The following is a 20,482-nucleotide window of genomic DNA, read 5'->3' as shown; positions in this document are numbered from 1 at the left end:
AACCACGAGTCACTTGGACGGTCGCATCAGTTGTTGCAGGCATTCAGTGAGATTGATTCATTTTAAAGGGAGAATTGGGCTCCACCAGTCACCTAATATTGATAGATGAGACAGTTTTGGGAAAGCCGAAGAAAAAAGCCTAGACAGATTATTATGGATGAATGTTTTTCTGATGCTGCCTTTATTGCAGACCGACGACTGAGGTTCTTACACACGTACATTTTAAGAACAAAAACTCACTTTGGACTAGCTAAGTACCATATTAAATGCCCTGTCCCTTTAGCTATTCTCCTCCCTCCTTGTCATTAAGCTGCCAATCAGAGTTAGGGAGTGGCTTGGGATCCAATCAATCAAGTTGATTGGGAGTGTCAGGAAGTAGCTGCTTTAAGCAACCAGAGGTTGCGCCTGTTGCAAAGACCATTTAACCGACACAGCATGTTTAGCCAGCATGATAATTAGGGAAAAGTCCTTGCTCATCTCCTCTCTTAAGCTACAGACTCAATATAACTCAAACTGCTAATGGCAGAAACTCTGGTGCTACTAATGTGGGTTTCAAATGTGTGAGGCAGGAGGTGAGGGTGTCTGTGCTTGTTTGTGTGTGAGGCTCATCGCTATTCTACTTGTTAGTTGTGGTCTATTACGTGATTCAAATGCATGTCGCCGCTGCACAAAAAAATAATAACGAAAGAAAAGTATTAACTTGATGTAACATCAGTTCTATAAGTAGGCTACGAGAACTGCAAGGAGAGGAAGAGGGGAGGGGGGGCGCCTGGAAAAGAAATGTGATGATACGATCCGTGATACGATCCGAACCGTGAGTTTTATGATCTGTTGCATCACAACATGCCTCGCCAAAGAATCTAGTCTTTTTTTAATGAATACATTACCCCCAAAAAAATATTTTTACCTTATTCATTATGCATTTGTTGTGTGTAGATGGTGTGTGTGTGTGTGTGTGTGTGTGTGTGTGTGTGTGTGTGTGTGTGTGTGTGTGTGTGTGTGTGTGTGTGTGTGTGTGTGTGTGTCGGGTACTGAAACACAGCGTAGAAGATTGATAGACAGACAGTCTCAACAGTCTCATTTGTTCATGCATATTAGCAAATTAGTTTTTATGTGTTATGGCAGTTATTTATTTGATGTGATAATTGCACATTTTGTAGCCGTTTTTGTTTCAATAAAAAGGAAATTAGCAAAAGTAAAATACAAGTAAATAATGACTGAAGTTTATCAGAAGTTTGACAGCTTGTGTTGTCACGAGGATGGGCTTACCGCGGCTTAAATCCAAAGACTGCAACAGGATGCTTTGTGCATCACGACGCAATGTCAGTATTTTGTTTTTTTACTACGACACAACCTGCCACGAGAGAAAAAAAAAATTCTGACTGAAATCAATTTTTCTAACTGACTGAGTGACAGAGTGGAGCGTAAGAGGCAACTGATGAAGGAGCTTCTCTCCCTCGCTCTTCGAATATCGTTGAATATGTGCATGGATTCAATTGACACTTGAAAAACTTCCTGGTAAAAAAAATCTATGTTTTTGCACAGGATAGAGACTGCATCTCATGGAATCTAATAATGCACTCATAGAGCCTGTATGATAATTAACAATGCAAATCCACTTTACCACCTCAAATACTTCTGTACTACATGTATAGCCTATATCCCAGTTAGAAAGGGAAACACTAGTCTGTACACTAAGTTTAAACTTTTTAAATATATTCTCCATATTTAAAACAATGTCTGCATTTTTTCCAGTACTATATTCCTTTAAAAAGGTAATGAAAAAATACCTTTTAAGCTGTATTTTTCAAATGCTTAACATGCTGCAATTTTGTGGTCATGGCTAAATACATTTATATCTCTCTAGCACCAGTGCTATGTTCAAAAAAAGTTAACATACAGCCCCGATAGTGAAATAGTGGAATTAGATAAGCCAGAGGCCACTAATTTGGACCTTTACGGCCAAAACAAATTCTCGCCGGACCCTCTAGCAGGCCACATTTCCCACTGGCTGGCTACCTCATGTAGAAAAGCCCTGCTCCCGTAGCTGATCTTTGAAAACGGTCAACCGGACAACAAATTCATTCATTCATTCATTTTCCGTAACCTGCTTATCCAGGTAAGGGTCACAGGGGTGCTGAAGCCGATCTCAGCTGTCAATGGGCGAAGGCAGGGTACACCCTGGACAGGTCGCCAGTCTGTCGCAGGGCAGACATATAGAGACAAACAACCACTCACACTCACATCCACACCTACGGGCAATTTAGAGTCTTCAGTGAACCTTAGCTGCATGTCTTTGGTCTGTGGGAGGAAGCCGGAGAACCCGGAGAGAACCCACGCTAACACGGGGGAGAACATGCAAACTTCACACAGAATAATTAACCATAGATGTACAATACACCACATGAAAGCAGCCTGTGAGCCCTGGTAGGTTAAAATAAATTCGCATTTTATGTGCAGATCAATCATGTTATACGCGTACGCAACTTATATCAGTATATGGGTTAAATGTTCGTATTATTACATATTGCTGTACAGTTTTCACGTTACTGTGGTTGTAATATCTAATTATTTGATTTGAAAGTGATCTACAAAAAAGATGAATACCACCAAACGACAAAATTGGTTGATAGATAGACAACGATGCGCAATGTTTTTAAGGGCTTTTCTTATACACTTAAGCTTGTTTTCTTCTTTTATCAAGGCTACGATCTAAATAGTTTAATAACTGTAGATTAGATACTTTCAACAATAATATAAACAGTTATGAGCTGAGCTTACAGCCAGAGAGAGCATTGATTACCAGAGTGGGCAGCTCGAGTAGAGAATATGACCCGAGCCCCTAAGCCATCTCTCCATCACCCCTCCCTCCCCTCTCAGCTGAACCAGTGCTGTCTGTCTCCCTGAGCTGTCAATAGAGCCTGATGGGCCTTTTAGACACTTATCAATATTTAACCAGCCTCCCCCATTGACTCAGCAATTACTGCCTAATTGATTTGAGATTGATTATCATCAGCACCATAATGGCAGTGCCGGTCAGCTGCAAGTGCTGATAGAAATCCTTGTTGTAAATTAAATGATCTTTTTATGCAACCAGTTTGTGAAGTGAAGTGTGTGTGTTCGTGTGCGTGTGTGTGTAAAGAATGAAAAGTGACTGTACCAACTCCAGACTTGTGTGGCCATTCTCAGTTGCTCCCAGAAACAAATCCTCTTGCGATGTGTTGTCCACGTTTTCCATGGACAAACTGAAACAAAGACACAAATTGTTATCAGAAAGGTAAGTAGGTAGCGCATGAGAGTGAGGGGAGACTGTCATTGTGACAAGGCTTTCAGATGACGCAAAACACACTTATGTGGCAAAGAAGAAGTTCTTAATCTGAACATTATTACACTTCAGACACTTCCTAAACAGTTTGAGTTGATATGGCTGTTTTTGATTGATAATTTCATAAGTGATATATCTATTTTCCTAGCAAACTAACCATAGTACCTGATCAGCTAACCATCAATTTTGCCTTATAAAGAAATTCTAGGTATCATAAGTATTGACTACAACAATTGCATGTTTTCATAAACTACTTTGCCAAATTGGCATGCTTGTAATTTACTTGCTATTTGCTAACAAAGCCTGAAATGGCTTGTATAGTCTAGTTTGAGCTACTTTTTCTCAAGCATTTTGAAAAGAGATAACGGTTAAAAATGTACTTCAACCATTATGCACTGCTATAGTGCAAGCGAGAGACACATTGGTCGAATGCAGAAATCTCTAATATGGTTGAAGTTCCAAAAACCCTGGGTTTCATTATGGGGTTTCATTATTCCCAGCCTGATAAACATGCACATCTGTCAATCTACATGCTCCCAGTTTGGTTCCCAGGCTTTCAGTTAAAAATGTAGTCTAAACCTAGACTGAGATTAATTAAGTGATGCCACTTGAGTCATTTCCTCAAACTAGACAAAACCCCCTTCAGAGTGAAATATTTAAATGAATAAATCAAATATTTTAAAACAAATGATGAAAGGGGTTGCAGTTTGAAATCTAGATTGTGGACAAGTCATCCTTTGCTTTATTGAGGATGGGATGTCCCACTGTCCGTTCCAAATATATGAGTGATAAACATACCAGCATTTTCTGCTCACATCACTACAGTGTGGAGTGATCCCACGATCAACGGAGTTCAAACGATTGGGCTATTTCAAATCCTTTTACAGAAATGCAAAGCTGCATCTTCTCACTTGTTCCCTTGTAAGGGCTGCGAAAGAGCTCTTTCCTTTTAAGCCAAAATACTCTATAGTTGATGCCAGTGCCACTAATTAAAGCTTTCTCCACTGTGTGTGTGTGTGTGTGTGTGTGTGTGTGTGTGTGTGTGTGTGTGTGTGTGTGTGTGTGTGTGTGTGTGTGTGTGTCAGTGTGTGTGTGTGTCTGTGTAAGAGTGAGTATTATGTGTGTTCGAACAGCAAGGGAAGGTGGAAAAAACCTTTCCGGGAAGTGCAGCCATCACATTCATTCCACTCTGTCTAACGCTTTGGATGTGTCTCTGATGTTACTTTTGAAATCTTCTGAGACATCATGATTTCCAACAATCATTTCAGCAAAAAATATTTTTTTACTTCCCAAGTCCTTTGTGAAACCCTGTGGATGTGTAGAATTAATCAGTAGTTTGAGCAATATAATGGTATCTCGTTGATTTTGGTGCAGAAGTCACTGATGAACACAATATAAGTTCATTTTCTTCAATCAGAATCACTCTAGAGAAAGACGCATTGCTTGCAACTAGTCAGATAAGAGTTCAAACTGTCTAATCACAAATGAAGCAAGAGCTATAAACATTAGTAAAATGGACTGACAACTCTTACACCATTGGCCTTACATTTGTGGCATAGACATTCAATTAATACACAGACAACTGAAAGAAACAAACCTAATATGTCAACCCTGTTTCCATAATGCAAAATTAAACTAATATTTCGGTGAATTCTTTTCAAAACAATTATTACATTTCCCTAACAAATTTAAAAGTGCTGAAATTATTAGTAAATTGATCAGTTTGTCAATAGCCAGAAGTTATCAGCAACAAATTCATTCAGCATGCAGAATGGCAAACATTCTCTGGTTCCAGCTTCTCAATGTCAGAAGTTTGTCCATCAAAACAATACATCTGAAGTTGTTACCTCGGCCTTTGGGTTTTTCGAGGGGCATTTTTCACTATTTTCTTTATTTATTTTTTCATTCAATAAACTAACCTTTATTAGACTAATCATAAACTGGATTAAGCCATAATAACCTATATCTATAGACTAGATTTATTGATAATGATAATAACTGATAATGAAAATAACACTTGCAATTGCATATATATATATACACATAACATTGCATAACAAACTCTCATTCTCTCACTCATGTCTAAAAACATATCCTCACACACTTCTGTGCTCTAATGTACCTGGATGAAGAATTGAAAACAAATGTTTCACATATTCAAACATTTCTCTTACTGCATAAAGTGAATGGACAACACAGTCCCATCATGTTAAAATATAACAAATTTAAGAAAGTGTATAAGCAATATTTATTACACTATTCTACTATTAAATATTACTTTTATATAACCTCAATATTCTTCCTTCCAAATTACAGATACAGATTTTTACCAAACATAAAACTGTCTTGTTGCTTGTTGCTAGTTCGACATAAGAGTTTCACCTTGTAAGCCAGCTGGCTTTTTAAAACCACCATGTCCTTCCTTGTGCCACCTCCTGCAGCTGATGCTCTCCATCTGAAATCTTTCTTCAGAGCAGACTGCCACTGCAAACAATGAGCAAAACCCAAAGTGAAGCATTATTTGTATGGGACCAATATAAATGAGCTCGCTAACCTGCTAACAGTTAACCGTGTAGCTACACAAAGAAAGTTCAAATATATCAAATTTAACTCAACAAAATGAGCAATTAACAGTAATATGGGCCTGGGCACTGCCACTGAAATCTTTCTTCAATTACAGGTGACATGGTACAGTGGCTAACAGTATAAGGTTAGCTACAACTGTCCAACACACTGACACCTAGCAAATAAAGCAGCCACGTGTCTAAGCTAATTAACGAACTCAGGAATAACATTAATAAGAACCAATTACGAGCTAAATGCTCATAACTTTTTTTTTTTACATACTTAAATGTAACTCAACCAAAACTGCTTATCAATTACTGACATGTTTAAAGAGAACAACGTCGTGTTTATTCCTGTTTAGCTTGCAAGACACAGTAGATGCAGCGGGAAAATAGCTTCTTCTCGACTCCGTCACGGCAGGTAGCTACGGCTGCGGTGACGTCATCACGTCTTGACGGCAGACTGTTGAAGCGCAGGTTATAAAATAAAATAAGATAATCCTTTATTAGTCCCGCAGCGGGGAAATTTACAGGATTACAGCAGCAAAGAGGACAGTGCAAAACAAGAGACATAATATAATCCTATGGTCAGTTATTCAATTAGCTGTGCGTACATTTACTCTGCTACTAATACTTTATACTTCGAATCGAATATTGTACTTTTTGACTCTACTATACTGGAGTCAGGCTTACTAATACAGTGTCTAACAACCAGTCCTTAGAGTGGTTGGATTTAACTCTATTTCGTCCAGCTGGCTCACATGCATCAATAATTCACCCAAGTAATATATATAATGTAAGGGGCCAGAATTACTTACTTTATACTGCTGTAATTTGCCATAAATCCCAGTACTGAGTATTGAGTACTGATAATTTAAATAAGGCTTTTAGTCTGTGCTTTTTGTGACAGTGTCTGCTGTGAAATAAAAAGGTCTGTAGGGTAAAAATAACAACACCAGCCAGCAGCAGCACATCAAATGTGATAATTATAATAAATATACTTATAGTAATCATTTTCTGATTATCATAATTGTATTAGCTGCTATCATAAGATGCTCTATGTCTAAATGTATTAATATATTAATATATGTAAATATAATGCATTCTAAGTGTTCATGAAAACACTGGGATGGGCATTTAAAATTAAGTTCTTAATCTTAAATCAATCAAACAACTGAATCCAAAGACATTCCACCAAAGAGCTCAACTTATCAGACAAGTAAAGAATCTGGTAGTTCTCCAAAGCATTACTTGCAAGCATAAAAAAATATCCAAATAACATACATAAGCATGGGTGCCTTTGGGTCTTAGTTCTGTGGATGTATTATGCAGAAAGAAAACATCATATTTATCCACAGAGCCACAGGGCAAGAGGTTAGGGACAAAGTAAGTGCTATCCATTGCTCCTCTTTGAACATGACAGCCTAGTAGAAGAGGCTGACTGTGAGGACCAATGCAGGTCATTAGCCAGCTGAAATACCTTCAGCTTAATTTATTTCTGAAGTGATTATGCACGATAGCCTAATTAGGAGCTCTCCTTAACATTTTACAGAGACTGTTTGTAAAGCATTAACTTCCACTGATTAAATACAGACTCCTTGATAAGTGCTCGCCTGGGTGTTTGACAGAAGACCTTCCCCTTGCTGCATGAAAATTCAAACACTGCATTTAGGTTTTTATAGAATGATGAGCAGTCAAGTGCGTATGTCTCGATTACTGTAAAAACACTTTTGGGTGCGTGCATACAGGCAATTGCGAGGGTTCTTCCAGACAAAAAATAAATAGGCTGTCACGTCAAAATCGGAAATCCTCCATCCAACAGTGCCTGACGGGAAATGTTTTTTATGTCATGTTATTTTTTTGTCTCACATATTGTCTCTAACCTTCTCTGCTTAACCTATCTCCTTACGTTGATTAGATTTTGTCCATTCAGGCATACCCCTCGTCCTCCATCTTTTCCTTCCATCCTCCTACTGTCCTTCACTTATCCGTTCTTTAAAAGTCATCTCGGGTTAGCTGGAATGTCACATCGCTCAAGTGTGCCCTCTGGGGCAGCTCCTGTTATTTTAAGGGGTCATGTACATTTATCCAAGCAATGAATAAGAATCACCCACAGGCTGGAATGAGAGGCCCGAGTAGAGCGACACAGCTGGAAGGACGAGAAAACAACATTTCCTTTTGGAGAAGTGGGTTTCAACAAGGAGCCTTTTTAAAGGTCAAAGGTCAAAGACGGCCGCCACCTGTCAATAGCTGCCTTTTGGACTGACTAAAGGGACTTGAACTTTTGGCCATCAACCCAAGTGAACCATAACTGGTGACTAACAGAGATTTTTTTATGAAAGGAAATATGTCGTGCTTTCATCAAGCATCACGCAAATTTCCCCGCTGCGGGACTAATAAAGGATTATCTTATCTTATCTTATCTTATATCCACTCTTAATGTGTGAGCAGGAATGTTTCCTCCAGGAAGCCTCGCAATTGCATTCAGACCTCTACAGCCCACTCAAATACACACTAATGAAATTCTTTCAGGGTCAGCAGCTCCTTAAGGTGATGTGACACCTGTCCAATTGTAAGGAAAACTCTGTCAGACCTGAGTCCATGCTTGTTTCTCATTTGAACCAGCTTAACTTATTTTTGACACCAAAACAATCACATCAAGTTGCATAATTTACAGTATGTAAACATTTTAATTAACTCAGATGTATCAGATGTGTCGCACACATGCGGGAAAAGGCAAGTAAAAGAAAGGGTAGCTTTGTTTGACCATTAGCTGCTTCCTGGAATGCTTGCAGTGGGTGTAGTGCTCATTAAGCAGTGATATAAAGCACAATCTCATAATGACTAAAGATCTATTGTCTGGTAAGCACTAACAAAACGATTGATTCGTAAGCAGAGGAAAAGAGGAGGCCAGGAGGAAAGGGAGAAAATTATAATGAGAAGCGTGAGAGAGGGAGGGAGGGAGGGAGGGAGAGGCATTTAGTTGGCAGACAGTTTCCTGATTCAGCCAGGCTGGAGAGCAGGGGTAGCTGTCTTCCTCCATGTACCTCATCTATCACTGCCTATTTCTAGGAGACTCACCCGTTTCCCCCTCCACACGCACAGGTGGAAGGGAGTGAGAATTCAATCTTTCTCCGCTTCACAGTCATCTGCAGAAATGCATTCGTTCACCCTTCGCGGCAGGGCCCCAAAACCTGCCAATAATCGTCCACCGGGGCAGGAGAAGAATCACTGAAGGTAGCTGAGTTTTCCTCATGTGATCTATTTCCAATCTGTAAAGTCGCACAGGTAGATTAGGAACAAGTGGAAACAGGCTTTAAGGAGCCACGGTGGTTTTCAACAGCAGGGATCCTGAGGCTCTTGTGGAGATATTTGTTGCGAAGGGATATTTTTCTTTTACTTTTTAAGAAAAAAATAACTTCTTCTACTTAATGCTTAACATTTTCTCTTACTGAATAAAAATATTTGAAAATATAGAGATAAACAAAGCGCTTCCCTGTTGCAACAGAACTGATGTGTATTTTCATAAATCTGATCTCTAGTACAACCTTTACAAGTTTTTCAAGTCCAAAACATAAAGCCAGCTGTGAACACACGTGTGACATTATTATGCCTTTTATATTGATATTGCAAAGTTGACAACAAATAATAACCTATTTACACCATACTCCAGCAGATATATATATTGGTTTCTGTCAAGTTGCCAGAATAAATGGCTTGCTGTGACATCATGAATGGTTCTTGTAAGTGCTATTGTTTTAACTTTCCCTGTTTCTAAATGGTTTGTTCATTGATCAGAAACATGGCCACTGGGAGGCAGAACTCCACAACATCCTGAAAATCAGACACATTTGGTTGATTTGGCTAGATTTAGCAGGAAGACACAGAGCTACATTGGTATTTTGAGCTGTTTTTCTGGCCTAACCCTAACCCTATCTGGTCAATGTTTTTTGGGGTCTCCATTAAATAAACATAAAAAAATATCCGGCTCTTTAGCTGGTACATTTTTTCTGTCTTCCATTTGCTAATGAGCAGGTTAGAACTTTTTCACAAAAAAAAAACGGCAATGAGAGCAGTGAGAGAGAACCAAAACAGAAAATGTGTTGGCTGGAAAACCAAAACAATGAGCTGAGAGATGTTAAGTGTTCTGAGCTGAGGAAAATAGGGTATATTTCTCTGTGGCTTCATAAGTGTGACCCATTTTGCAAACAAAAAGTCATGTGAATCATTGTTAAGATAAAAATATTGATTATGGGCGCTTCAATGTAAAATGCGAAGACATACTGCATTGTAGTAGTGCCAGCTTATTTGTTAAAAGATTATCCCAGCCAACATTTGGGCAATCAAGATGTGTTAATAGGACAGGTGTTGAAATCCTGTGAAATAATAGTGCCATAGGACCTAATATATCACTGATGTTATTTCCAGAGCTGTTTAATAGTACTTTCTATAAAGCCACTATGTCATACAATAAAAGTGTTTGTTATATTCCATCAATGTCGTGCTGCGAAACTGATAAGATTTTATGAAAATGTTTGATCTGTGATCAAAATTGGTTATGTAAAATGTTGGCCCCTAGACACATCTTCTCCCAACAAGGTAGCACACAAGAGGTGGAAAGAATTTATTCCAAATAGTACGGCATTAATTTCATATTAAAAAATGTTTTTATGACAGTAAACTATTAAGCCTATATCAAGATTTAATTTGATATTTTATATTGTTGTTGTTTTTTCTATTTGTGCGTTTACGTTCACACAGATTTCTGATGTTGGTGCAAGCTGTCACATCGACATCTGCTGCACGTCAGCAATGTTGGCTGAGCTATTCAAAAGGGAAATCATTATTAACGTGTAGCCTGGATCACCCCCCCCCCGGAAACAACAGGCTCATCATTACTCTGACAGGCCTCGAGTCCTTCAACGCCTAATGCACCTCAACGTAAAGGCTACATTTTCAGCAGGACTGTCAGAGTCAGGTCAGAGCGAGGAGATGATGATCACAGCCACGACGCAACCCTTTCAAACAAAACTATCTCCCTCTGGTGAATGCCAGCACAAGTTTGCAGAAATCCAGACTCTCCTCTTTCCTCTCTGTCTCTCGCCGCTCTTTATTCATTTGCATAATCCCTGTGACACTCTGATTAATAACTCCAGTGTGATTTGCATATCTATGCCTGAAATTGAGGACAGACATTCACATAGTAAACAGTCCAGCGAGGAACAAACTGCCGAATGTGATACTGGTGCGACGAGGGATCTCCGGGGAGAGGGATGAACAAGGAATGTTCTTGGGTTAAATCACACACACACACACACACACACACACACACACACACACACACACACACACACACACACACACACACTCACACAGAGACACAGACGAGGTTTACGGGGTACTTTCCAACTCTCCATCTCCTTTTCTTAAGCCCTTGGCCCCCGACAAACACAGAAGGGCTGGGAAAATGGAGACCTTACTACTCCAGCTGTTCCTGTTACAAACAGTTGAACATGCAACTCCCCCCAAAAAGACGACCAAGGCAGAGCTCTGGATTAACCGTTCCTTGGACAGTGAAGGCAGATTGGGTGTTAGAGGCTTGTATTTGCTTCAACAGTGCCCCCCAGTGGGAGAAAAGGCTCCTTGTGATTTCTGCCTGTTTTACCACCAGATCATTGCACTCTTCCGTTTATATCAACAAGTTAAATGTCAATTAAGATACTACTTATTAGAGCTGTATAGAAAAAGCGGTGGAAATTGCATGTTTTTTTATTGTGCTACAGACACAAACTAGGATACATAAGGTTTTAACCAGGTGTGTTTCTGTTTCTTGGCATTTTTATTCACCAAAAAAGACTGACAAGGAATATAACAAAATGTATCCTCATATTAAATCATATGGAGCCTGTCTAATAAAAGATTCTGACAATAAACTCAGTTTGATTACATATTACATGTACTGATGAAGTGGCTGTCTATTAAAAAAACCTAACTTCAACCAATTTCGATATAACACTGAATTTCATGCTAGTAAAATGACCACAGTTATGATACTAATGATGTTTTGAATGGAGAGTTTTAGTTTCTCAAAATCTCAATGCTTCAGGGGATTCTCCACCTCGATAAAACCTCAGAACTTCATTTTTGTCATAACAAAAAGCAACTTTTAAAACTGAAACATAAAAGTTTTACCATCAAAAACCCCAAGAGTGAATCTCCCCCACCACAATGTAGACCTCACGCATTTGTGTTGAGCGACTGAGCTACACACACACACACCTCCACACGCATACAAATCCTCGCTGCCTCTGGGAGACCAAAGGCTGGAGACGACAAGCCTGCAATGAGGTAATGACATTTCCTCCTGCGTAATGTGGCCAAAGGCATCTCTCTCTCTCTCTCTCAGACAACGACAAGACGGAGATATCTGGCCTGCTCCGATGACAAGCCCCGCTCTAATCGGCAGGTACAGCTTTCACTGCAGCTCAGGACCCAACCACAGAGTAGCAGCTAAATAATTGAACAGGTGCAATATGTTGAGGCAGGGTGGGGGTGGGGGAGGGTCGGCAGTGGGTGAGGGGGTAGACGAGGAAGAGGAGGAGGACTCGCCTAAAATGTCTGCAGTGTCCTCTGCTTCGGGTAAAGTCATCAAATGTTGGTTTGGGGAAAATGTCAAAGTACTTGCCTCACATTGTGTGGTCCAGAAACATGCTCCCTTCTACCTGAATCCCCCAAACGCACCAGCTGTCAGCAAGTGCTCTTTTTCTTTTCCTTTCTTTTAATATCATTTCTCAGATTCTCTACCCCCCCCCCCCCCCCCCCTTCATGCCACATTTTGTAAAAAAAAAAAAAAAAAAAAAAAAAAAGATGATTTATTATAACCATTTTGTTTTTTCTCTGCTTTAGTGTTTGTATTTCTCCTTCCAGGTGTGTGATCCAGTCTCCAGGTTGCCATGACAACAAATTGGGATGTCATGCCGGCATCTCACCCTTGTCTTACCTCTTGTGCACGACGACTTCGTGGCCATACCAATCCCTGATTTCACGGGAAAGGTTGTCAGCGGTGGGAAGTGGAGACAGAATAGGTATGTAGTGTGTCTGTGTCTGTGTCTGTGTGTGGTGTGTGTGTGTGTGTGTGTGTGTGTGTGTGTGTGTGTGTGTGTGTGTGTGTGTGTGTGTGTGTGTGTGTGTGTGTGTGGTGGGTTGACTGACCTTGGGAGACTGTCCCTGTGCAGGGTTTAGGGAGAGGGAGGGATGGATTCAGAAAGTGAGATGCTGTGAAGCAGGTATCCAGTCTCCAAGCCACACATGGCGAGTGCCACAACTGCAGTCAGCTGAAACCGACGTGGCCTCTTTGTGAAGGCGAGGTGCTGCCCTCTGACACAAACAACAACACTCCGGTGTGCAGCTACAGGTTTCTCTGTGGACATTAGTGATCGGGCTCACAGATGACGGGCCCAGGAAACTTTAAAAAAGTATCAACAGAAAGCCAGAACAGAGAAAATAATGAGAAGATTCCAATGGATAGCAGATGATTGCGGAAAATATAATAAAAACCAAAAGACAATGCATTTCAAAATTCAACATACTGTAGCTCAAAATCAGCTAGTTTATTAATTGAATTGTTATATCATCGTAAATTTAAATTACTGGTTTGTTATTGTATTTGATTTCTTAAAATAAGTAGTTGAGAATTTTACACGTTATCCCATCATCTGGCATACATTACATTACATTACATTACAGTCATTTAGCAGACGCTTTTATCCAAAGCGATTACAGGAAGATACATTCCCACTCCTTCTCCATTAAATTACGCTCATTTACTACTTCATTGTTTTTCCCAAATATGCTCTGCTGGATATGCAATTGCTTCCTGGGTTCCACTCAGCGACAAAGTTTTTCCAGGGAATGAATAAAATAAATAAATCTGCGTCAAAGTCCTCTGTGCCATCGCTCACTCAAATAAGTTTGACTGTGCCAATCAATCAAATAGGGTGTTATGGCAGCATAATGTGTGTTTCCTCTCAAGAATGCCCGTCAAAGGAGGCATTGTGGTGGAAACCTCCTCTGGACCCACAAAGGTGTCACAGTAAGCAGGGGTTGTCAGAGACTTGTCACTGCCGGGTGGTTTGAAAGCATGAAAAATACCCTCTCTGGGGACGGAAGGAGGACGAGCGGCGAGGAGAGAGGGAGTGTGTAGATGCGTGTGTGAAGGCCTTAACTCACTTCAGCCTGTTGCATCAACCCTTGTCAATCCACCAGACAATAGGTCTCCATCCACGCAGCGGGCGGTTTTCACCTTCAGGGGGGACGGCTGTATTATTGGGCTTGACGAGCTGTGCCAAGGGGAGATCAAAATCTTTTCCTAATTGAATGCTGACAGTTTAGGTTCACTCACATCTTGAGCTATACCCACACTGATTATTTGACTGAATGGGATTATTATGGGGTGAAGATTCCATCAAAAAGTAATTTTGGCAGCCTGAGGGTTGAGATTCGACGTCACTTACAGCTGACAGGGGGGCAACTTTGACACAGCTGACAGCTACGTCTTAAAGGCAATATCCACCTCGCAGGAGATTTAGCATTGGGCTCCTTCTCCATTTTCCTTGGACTGCGTTAGGGAGATTCACATTTTTGGCAGCCCAAAGTGGCAGTGACTGATGACAATTTCTGTTTTAAGAACATTTAAAAGACTTAATCACACATTCAGCATTGAAGCAAACTGCCCACTCTTCTTGCTTCATGGGCAGAAACATCTTTTGGGGGTGGATTTGACGTATTCTTTCAGCCAGGGTTGTTGAGTCCAGCTTGATGCACTTCCATATATTAATCTTAAAAAATAATTCTGGATAATTTCAGCCTATTTTCCCTCATTTTTGCCAATGTCTAACCCTCAAGTTGAATTTAAAAGCCATTAAAGCATTACAGCACACACACATATTCAATCAACTTCAGAGCTGACTTTCTTTGCTAATGGGGTTGGTGTTATATCTTCCACCAGCAAAATCCAACTTGTAATTACTACTACAACATGTTCTCCCATTTGGCAGTTTTTTGTTTACAGAACAATATGCCAGAATCCAGTTTAATAGTCTACAAGTTTAGGTAGAATATGGTCAGAATTTGCCGTTATTGTGATGAAAGAGAAAAAGTGTTTTAATTACTTTTGGGTTTAACTGTTAGGTCTTAGAGGCTCTTGAGTTTGGATTACAGCTCGAACAACTGATTGAAGGTAAGAGAAGCCCTGCAGTGAAGTGATTCAATTCAGAATTTTTTTTTTACCATCACAATGGCAACAGCAAACAAGTGAAACAAAACCCAGTTTGGAAATAACTTTAATTATTCAAATTTGCCCATTTGACACAAACACATTTAACTTCGGTTTTGCAGTACTTACTGTATCACACCGACACCGGAAATAAATGTAGGTTAAGTTAGAGATATCTGTGTCTCCCTTTTAGTCTAGGTTTTGCGTTCCCACTTTGTGATGTATGATGATGTGTTTTGACTTCAAATCTTTGCCTTTTGCAGCTTTAATTTGAATCAATTATTTGTCATCACAAACAGCCTCTTTAAAGCTGCTCCCCGAACAACAACAACAACTTGAGCTTTTTTACGGTCCATATAATATGTTCAAACAGGACCATGCCACAGGTTCACTACTACGTTGGAACCATAATATTGTCCTGTCACAGTACCCTCAAATTCAATTTAATACCAACAAACTGATAGCACAGTGACTTTCCTATTTTCCCAAGCAAGATGATAGCATCATGTACAAATGCGCAATTTCCTCTAGTTAGTGAGGCTTGTTCATCTTACAAACCCAGACTGAACAGTGCTGCTGCCCCCAGGAAATAATGAAAATGTAAATTCTGTTAAATGGCTAATTCCAACAGAGAGGGTATTCTTTCAAAATCTTGCAAAAAGCTGAACACAACGTAACCAAGAGATTATGGAATTATCCAAGCAAATCAAACAAACAAGCAGACATCATTATCATTTATAATAATAATTCATAAAATTATTATTATTTTGTACCAAACTACAGTAGCGTCTGCGACAGAAGTCATCCTCCTCAAGCCAAGCATGTGCTATTTCGCTGAGCTTCCTTTTTTTCTTGTCAGTTTTGATAAGGGACCAGTGGAATAGATTATGCTTTTCAGGGGTCTTGGGGGGTTGGCTTGGCTCCTGTTGGAATTAATTTAGTCAGATAGCCTATGTGGATAATCCCTGTTTTCAGAGGCCTGCATTTCTGACAGGTCATTATCGTACACCACACTGGGACCTACTGCAGAGAGCCCCACCATGCATCCACACCTCCGCACAGCAGTGTCTAAGCACACACACGCAGTATCAAACATGCCAAACGGGGGGTAAGATATGCCCGCTCATCTGACGTGTCGGTAGTTCAGTGGTGGACCTGATAGATCTCCTTGGCCCGGCTCTCCGTGATCATTACTGCTGCTTCATAGACCCAGGGCCAAGGAGGACTCACTCACATGTACACACTGAGAACCATGAGCAGAAGGCTTGATGGATAGACTTGAGGCCTGCATTTAACTAATAGGAAACCTGTGTCGATATTAAAGCAGGAAGGTGATGGGGGCGCAGGTTGACAAGGACTCTGTCTTTCACACGTATACTCACACACACACACACACACACACACACACACACACACACACACACACACACACACACACACACACACACACAGAGTCAGTAACCGGAATCAGTGGAAGACAAGCAGTTACATACTGCTAACTATTTATCCCTTTAACACTGTGTGTTTAGCAGATTTTTGGTTGGTCAGTGCTGTGCATATAACACCTTGTTGCAGCTTTGAAACTAAAACGTGAGAAATGTATATGAAACTCAGATGAAACTGAAGAAATTCAAGTATAATTTTTCCATTGGAAGTGAAGTACATTGATACTGTAGCATTTTTGCAGAGCACAACACCATTTATTTGACATATTTGTGGAAACAGCTTAAATGCTCCGAGTGGACATTTCCCTTCTGAGTGGTTTACTGACATTTGTTGCAAGGGCACGTGCTGTCTACTTCTGTGTTGCCTTACTGAGTGCAGAACGCTATACTGTACAGCCTATAAACATTAATACAAAAATGTTCTCCCCCCCTTCTTTGACAAGCCGACATAATGTTGGCTATCAAACGTTAAAGCCATCGTCACCACTTTACCACACTCAACACGGGAGGGTAATTTCTATTGACAAGTTTCTGTTGCACTTAGAAATACTACACGCACAGGCTAAAATGATTTAGCCGCCCTCGCTAATGTAAGGACCATATAGTAAGGACTGGTCCCAACAAGAAGTTACTTTTTGTTCATGTTAATGTAGCACCTGCTGAGACACACACTGCCTGTTGTGTTAGTTACACAACAGGGGCGGCTAGCTAGCATTAGCATCTAAGTGATAGTATGAATTATAAATTGGTACCCGGAGCCAGACAGATTTTTGCACTAATCAGTGTTGAACCTGGTGACAAACAATCACTGAAAAATGGATTAATAAATACTAACTTTTCAAGTTCAAGACATTAAGCAGCTAAAATGCACAGCTTAAAGGCTTAATCGAGTGGTGAGGTATAGAGGGACAAAGCACAATATAACTATGATCAGAGCCGCTATTGGTTCATGAGGTAGAAAGAAAAAATATAAAAGAAAAGATACATTTCATGATCAATAATATGAGATTTACTATGCATGCTACAATACCAAATACAGCTCAAGTACTGCCAATACAGACTGATACTGAACTGTGCTCAGACCATTTCCTTTCTGCAATGACCATGAAAAACTGGATAATAGGGATAAAAGGTGCTTGTCTTTCCAAGCCATTCTTCAGAAAGGTTAAGTTTATGACCATGTAATAGAAGGTTTGCATTGCATTATATTAACCTCTGCCATATTATAGTTAGTTCTTCACAAATGGATTAACCCTTAATTAATCATTATAATAGAGATCAAAGGTCAAGCAAAAATATATCCATAAATGTTTCAAGATGTTGAACTAAAATGAAAATTATCACCGGCTAAATAAATCAAGAATCATCCTGTTTTGAAGTAAATTCTGATGTCGTAATACCTTGCCCAATAATATCTCGTTGATCAATGTGATGCTCAGAAACATTTTTGGTGAGAAAATATTCCAGACACACGGGAGCTCATGGTGTTCATGAAATGGTTCCTCTGAGTTATGTCCGTGTTTACTTTTCAACACTGCAAAATAAATCGCAATTACTCTTGGAGAGGCAGACAAGGGGGGACTTGCAGTTCAGCCAAACACGACTCCACTTGACCTCTCATGAGCCAAAATGATTGGGGCTTTGACAGAGAGCTGACCCAACTGTCTGACAGTTGACTGACAGACAGACTTTACAGGAGAGTATGCTTTATCTCCTCCAAACCGAGGCAGGCTCAAGAACAGCAGACGCCTCATCGCCCTCCCTGAAGTGAGCGCGCAACTGGTCCTCCCCACAGAGTGTCTTGCTTTGCTGGCTATAGCTCCTAATTAATGAAAAAGGAAAGAACCAGGATTTATGTGAAAGCTCAATGGGAGCGCGTACACAGAAGGCAATTCAATGCGTGCTAGAAAGTATTAACAAATGACCTGACTCCCATTAAGGAGCATTAGAAGGGAATTTCCAGAGATGCACACAGCTAATATTTACAGCTAATTAATGAGTGTGTGCCGACTGTCTATCAAAACCGTGACAATAGAGCAGAATTACAAAGAGCTGCCATGGGAATGAGTGGATATCGAGATAGGATTAATGTAAACAAGTGAGAAATTGTTGATGATGAGGTTCCTGGCTGCCGAGGGACCATTCCCTGACAGTGTAGTGCAAAGAATTAAGCAGTTGGAAACTGCATTGTACCATTGCAAATCGTGTCACTGAATACACTTCCAGGAAAAACGGAGACGCCTGTTGAATGTTGAAATGAGTCCAGACGGACAACCAGAGAGGCTCACTCTGCAAGGTCACTGTTTCTGAACCTTCCTGGTAATTATTCTTGATACAAGGATTAATATCTAATTCAAGGCGTAGGCCTGGGTGACTCTTTTGTTATTAACTTTGCTACTGTGGGGAAACCTTTCAGGATTATTTCAATTCAGTGATTACTTTTGGCCTAGCAGCTGATTGCACACTGCGCTGGTAGGTTTACTTACCACATTGATTTCCTTGCCAATATTGAGGGTAGAGCTCCCAAGACATATCACCCTGCTTTCACTGCTATACTCTCTGTAAATCTTATTAGAGATGGAAGCTGATGGAAGCTCCATCCCTGCACGATGCTGAGAGAGTGCACAAGGTTAAAAAAAAAAAAAACAAGTTCGGCTGAGGTTGAAAAGATGCGCGCTCAACTTACTTCTGTCATACGAGGGAGTGATGCCTGTATCACTGACACTTAACAAGTGCCTTTTGCTTGTGATTAAACAGGGAATTTCAAAAAGACAACACTGTTAACATATTTCAACTGCTGTCATTAAGTGGTTTGTATTCTTCAGACAGGATTACTTTTTGTTCCCAGAACTGTTTAATGTTAGCTTCTTTCTAACCTTCCTCCCCTTGTCCCACATTGTTTATTATTTTCTACTGGAGATATGACTGTTATAGTCATATCTCCACTCTAAGTCCCATTGGCATTTAGTGGAAGGTGGAAACATCCTGGACCTTTTGCCAAAATTGGCAATTTTATAATGATCATCTTTGTTGTGTGAAACAAACATGCTAACAAAGAAAAAGGCCCCAAAAGCTTCCGGTCACAAATGAAGGCCCTTCTTGCTTTGAGGCATCAACGCTAACCATAATCACCTGGCAATAATATTACTCAATATGTCTTATTCGTGTAGCTATGCACCTCGTCTTAGCTAACATTATGTCAAAAGGCCATTCATCTAACTATAGTAAATCCTCTTGGTTAGTAGGCTCACTGTAAACTACATAGCTCTGCTAGCTTTTGCGCTAGGGAACTCTGCTAGCTCGCTGTATAGCTAGCTAAAAAAATATGCAACCATATTTAATAATAGAGGAACATTTCTGTATTTTGTGCTAATGGTATGAATGCCCTACAGCCGGTAGAGAACTACAACTCTGCCACGCTAACTTTTTAGCCTCTTTTAGCTCACAGTTTTGGTCAAAAGGCCTGTGTTAACTATAGCGCCTAAACTACTTCCCTAAATACCTGAAGGCAACTGTCTCCAGCAGAACACCTGACAAACCTTATGAATGCTTTCAACCAGCACCAAAATAAAGAAACACAGGGACATGGCTTACAGCATCCCGAAGTTAAAGACAGATGTTTTTCCCAGAAGATGGTCTAGAGCAAAACAAGCAGAAAATAGAGCTTATAAGAGTGAATATTGGACTTCCATTTGGTATAGTGGCCAGAAACACGACTTCAAAATACTGCTAAAAATGCTGTGAAAGTAGGCAACTGTTTTCTGACAAAATCAGCCATAAAAACAAGCCGCTGATATGTGGTGGCTGTGTATATCAGCTTGTTTTGACATGTTTCTGCCTCCTAGTGGCCATTAAATAATGAATGCAGCTGTAA

The 20,482-nt window shown here is 40.1% G+C and overlaps 1 long non-coding RNA gene across 1 annotated transcript; it reads right to left on the bottom strand.

The window, feature by feature from the left end:
* Positions 1-3,171: 3,171 nt before the first annotated feature.
* LOC129110446 (uncharacterized) lies at positions 3,172-6,265 on the bottom strand. Its single transcript, XR_008532269.1, has 3 exons — positions 6,213-6,265; positions 5,708-5,809; positions 3,172-3,245 (listed from the first exon to the last, which is right to left on the bottom strand). It is a non-coding gene; the product is annotated as an uncharacterized LOC129110446 (long non-coding RNA).
* Positions 6,266-20,482: the final 14,217 nt, after the last annotated feature.

Source organism: Anoplopoma fimbria, chromosome 21, assembly GCF_027596085.1.
Source record: "Anoplopoma fimbria isolate UVic2021 breed Golden Eagle Sablefish chromosome 21, Afim_UVic_2022, whole genome shotgun sequence".
Classification (NCBI taxonomy): domain Eukaryota; kingdom Metazoa; phylum Chordata; class Actinopteri; order Perciformes; family Anoplopomatidae; genus Anoplopoma; species Anoplopoma fimbria.
Note: the sequence above shows the minus strand (reverse complement) of the source record. Positions and strands in the feature narration are given on the sequence as shown.